Genomic DNA, 4,886 nt, shown 5'->3' with positions numbered 1-4,886 from the left:
TGGAAATCTTCGAAAATGAAATGGAACACATAAACATCGATATCCTGGGCATTAGTGAGCTGAAATAGACTGGTATTGGCCATTTTGAATTGGACAATCATATAGTCTACTATGCTGGGAATGACAACTTGAAGAGGAATGGTGTTACATTCATCGTCAAAAAGAACATTTCAAGATCTATCCTGAAGTACAACGCTGCCAGTGATAGGATAATTTCCATACGTCTACAAGGAAGAGCAGTTAATACGACTGTTATTCAAATTTACACACCAACCACTAGGGCTAAAGATGAAGAAATAGAAGATTTTTATCAGCTGCTGCAGTCTGAAATTGATCAAACATGCAATCAAGATGCATTGATAATTACTGGCAATTGGAATGCAAAAGTTGGAAACAAAGAAGAAGGATCAGTAGTTGGAAAATATGGCCTTGGTGATAGAAACAATGCTGGAGATCGAATGATAGAATTTTGCAAGACCAAAGACTTCTTCATCGCAAATACCTTCTTTCACCAACATAAACGGCGACTGTGTACATGGACCTTGGCAGATGGAACACACAGAAATCAAATCGACTACATCTGTGGAAAGAGATGATGGAAAAGCTCAATATCATCAGTCAGAACAAGGCCAAGGGCCGACTGTGGAACAGACCATCAATTGCTCATATGCAAGTTCAAGCTGAAAATGAAGAAAATCAGAGCAAGTCCACAAGAGCCAATATATGACCTTAAGTATATCCCACCTGAATTTAGAGACCATCTCAAGAATAGATTGGATGCATTGAACACTAGTGACCGAAGACCAGACAAGTTGTGGAATGACATCAAGGACATCATCCATGAAGAAAGCAAGAGGTCACTGCAAAGACAGGAAAGACAGAAAAGACCAAGATGGATATCAGAGGAGACTCTGAAACTTGATCTTGAACATTGATCAGCTAAAGCAAAAGGAAGAATTGATGAAGTAAAAGAACTGAACAGAAGATTTCAAAGGGCCTCTCGAGAAGGACAAAATAAAGTATTATAATGACATGTGCAAAGAGCTGGAGATGGAAAACCAAAAGGGAAGATCACACTCGGCGCTTCTCAAGCTGAAAAAACTGAAGAAAAAATTCAAGCCTCGAGTTGCAATAGTGAAGGATTCCATGGGGAAAACATTAAATGACGCTGGAAGCATCAAAAGAAGATGGAAGGAATACACAGAGTCATTATACCAAAAAGAATTAGTCAATATTGAACCGTTTCAAGAGGTGGCATATGATCAGGAATCGATGGTACTGAAGGAAGAAGTCCAAGCTACTCTGACAGCATTGTCGAAAAACAAGGCTCCAGGAATTGATGGAATATCAACTGAGATGTTTCAACAAACAGATGTAGTGCTGGAGGTGCTCACTCGTCTATGCCAAGAAATATGGAAGACAGCTTCCTGGCCAACTGACTGGAAGAGATCCATATTTATGCCTATTCCCAAGAAAGGTGATCCAACTGAATGTGGAAATTATAGGACAATATCATTAATATCACACACAAGCAAAATTCTGCTGAAGATCATTCAAAAGCAGCTGCAGCAGTATATCGACAGGGAACTGCCAGAAATTCAGGCTGGATTCAGAAGAGGATGTGGAACCAGGGATATCATTGCTGATGTCAGATGGATCCTGGTTGAAAGCAGAGAATACCAGAAGGATGTTTACCTGTTTTTTATTGATTATGCAAAGGCATTTGACTGTGTGGATCATAACAAACTATGGATAACACTGGGAAGAATGGGAATTCCAGAACACTTAATTGTGCTCATGAGGAACCTTTACATAGATCAAGAGGCAGTTGTTGGGACAGAAGAAGGGGATACTGATTGGTTTAAAGTCAGGAAAGGTGTGCGTCAGGGTTGTATTCTTTCACCATACCGATTTAATCTGTATGCTGAACAAATAATATGAGAAGCTGGACTATATGAAGAAGAACAGGGCATCAAAATTGGAGGAAGACTCATCAACAATCTGCGTTATGCAGATGACACAACCTTCCTTGCTGAAAGTGAAGAGGACTTGAAGCACTTACTAACGAACATCAAAGACCACAGCCTTCAGTATGGATTACACCTCAACATAAAGAAAACAAAAATCCTCACAACTGGTCCAATGAGCAACATCACGATAAACGGAGAAAAGATTGAAGTCATCAATGATTTCATTTTACTTGGATCCACAATCAACAGCCATGGAAGCAACAGTCAAGAAATCCAAAGACGCATTGCATTGGGCTAATCTGCTGCAAAGGACCTCCTCAAAGTGTTGAAGAGCAAAGATGTCACCCTGAAGACGAAGGTGCGCCTGGCCCAAGGCATGGTATTTTCAATGGCATCATATGCATGTGAAAGCTGGACAATGAATAAGGAAGACCGAAGAAGAGTTGACGCCTTTGAATTGTGGTGTTGGCGAAGTATATTGAATATACCATGGACTGCCAAAAGAACGAAAAAATCTGTCTTAGAAGAAGTATAACCAGAATGCTCCTTAGAAGTAAGGATGGCGAGATTGCGTCTTACGTACTTCGGACATGTTGTCAGGAGGGATGAGTCCCTGGAGAAGGACATCACGCTTGGCAGAGTACGGGGTCAGCGGAAAAGAGGAAGACCCTCAACGAGGTGGATTGAAACAGTGGCTGCAACAATGAGCTCAAGCATAACAAGGATTGTAAGGATGGCGCCGGAACGGGCAGTGTTCCGTTCCGTTGTCGCTATGAGTCGGAACCGACTCTACGGCACCTAACAATAGCAACAACATAGATTAATAGCACCATATTTCAATTATTTTAGCATTATATTCCTCTCCTTGGTGATTACGTAATTGTAACTTTACAATATTTTTGATGAATAATTTTTTTCCCTAATGTATTACATTGATAGCACAAATGCAGAGAAACAGAATATTTTCCTTTTTAAGAAGATTTCAACTTTAACGCTAGAGAACCACGTGGCCTAATGGATAAGGCGTCTGACTTCGGATCAGAAGATTAAGGGTTCGAATCCCTTCGTGGTTGGTCGGAAGTTAATGCACTCCTACTGCAAGAATCGCAGGGGATTTTGTTCGTAGTTGCAGTTCTGCTCTGTTTCAATACTTCCCTTTTCTTGATTAAGCCGGAAATAAGAAATTTACTCATTTTCACCCTGATTCAGTTTATTCTCCCAGCATTTCCCCTCCACATTCTTTCCCTTTCTTTTCGTTTCTTTTTCTCCCCTCAAGGGTCTTTTGTTTATATCTCATTACCACTATACAGCCTGTCCATTCTCTCGGTTAGCGCTACTCAAAAAAATTTTGTTGGTGGACCTGCAGCAGCCACCGGGAGCTGCTTAGAAACTCAAACTTTGGCGGTACATCCCGCAGCTCCGCGTCACCCTTGATTTACTGAATTAGAATCTCTGGGTTTTAAAAAGTTATCCAAGTGATTCCAAAACGCACTCGAGTTTGGGAACCACTGGAGACCTTACAATCTGCATAATGTCACGTTCTTCCCGTCCACTTGAGAAGACCGTGCAAACTATTCCAAGCCTTTTAGCGCCAACCAACCTGAGCTCCCAGTTTTCTACCGACCGGAAGGCTTGTGGGGGCGGGGGGGCGGGGCGCAGAGAGAGTGAGGCAGGAAAGGAGGCAACAAGCTTGACAAGAGCGACCTCTCACAAATGTAGAGTGGTAGAATTAGAACAGTCACTATCTGCACCCCCCAGAGAAATAATAGACCTAGGCAAACAGCTTTAGCGATCTTAAAGCGACTAGGCAAAGGGTTATTGGGAGATAGCAGATGTGCATGGTGCTAAAGTTACCATCCCAGAGATTACTTGCCAGTTGGAAAGGGAAAACACAGATAGCCCTGGGAGCACCACTTCATTTTCATTATCATTGGGAGATCCTGACAAGTGCCTCTCTCAATATTAAGTGAGTACTGTATAAAGTACACAGTGTCAGGCCAAAAAATGTTTAACATGACTCTAATCAACTAATCAAAACGATATAACCAATCCTTTAGGCTTCCAACGTACAGGAAATAGAGGAGTAAATCAAAACATTGCATGAGGAAAAACTGAGACTAATCCAGAAGACAATTGGCTTAGACTTTTTTTTTTTTTTTAAAGTCAATGTCAAAACAAAGCAAAAACAAAAAATGATGGGATGCTGGTCTAGATTAAAAGGGATTAAGGAAACAAATAAATGAATGGCCTTTGATTCCATCCTGGTTAGTAAAAACAGTTTCTATTGTTGTTGTTACTAGTTACTGTCAATTATTATTAAGTCCTTTTTAAAATTAAAAAATAGCATTGATTTGATGATATATGGTAACATAGAATACACTGTAAAGAAACTATGGGCATCTCTAGTTGTGGTCAAGTGGTTAAGGCGATGGACTAGAAGTCCGTTGGGGTCATCCTCGGGACTAGGAACATTGACTTTTATGTCATCATCTCCATCTCTGCCCACTAATTACCGTATTGTATTGCAAGCTACTTTTAAAAATATTAAAATTTCCCTTGGATCTTTTACCAGTACCTAACAATGGATTTCTCATTGCCCTGGAAGGAATTATTTTAGATGACTAAAGTAAGTCAAAGGAACCAATAGAACCTTGTTTTGTTTCAGTTTGGAGGCTTCTTGGGTTCAAATTCTCACTGAATGAAGAAAACCAAGCTAACAGAAGGGCTTCACATAGTCACCTTTAGAATGACACAGCAATCCTACCACTTCCTTTTTCTACAGGCATAATAGATGCAGGGCTTGATTTAGGATGCAATGTCACCTAAATCGAAATATTTGAAAGATAGCCACCTATCCAACCTACTAGAAGAGATTCACATTTGTATCCATTCCAAAGAAAGGTGATCCAACAGAAT

At 40.5% G+C, this 4,886-nt stretch overlaps 1 non-coding gene across 1 annotated transcript; it reads left to right on the top strand.

Annotated features, from left to right (window-relative positions):
• The first annotated feature begins 2,970 nt into the window (after window positions 1-2,970).
• On the top strand, window positions 2,971-3,043 carry TRNAR-UCG (transfer RNA arginine (anticodon UCG)). The gene has a single exon. It is a non-coding gene; the product is annotated as a tRNA-Arg (tRNA).
• The last annotated feature ends 1,843 nt before the right edge of the window (window positions 3,044-4,886 follow it).

This window comes from Loxodonta africana, chromosome 1, assembly GCF_030014295.1.
Source record: "Loxodonta africana isolate mLoxAfr1 chromosome 1, mLoxAfr1.hap2, whole genome shotgun sequence".
Taxonomy (NCBI): Eukaryota; Metazoa; Chordata; class Mammalia; order Proboscidea; family Elephantidae; genus Loxodonta; species Loxodonta africana.
This window is presented reverse-complemented; position numbering and strand designations above follow the sequence as displayed.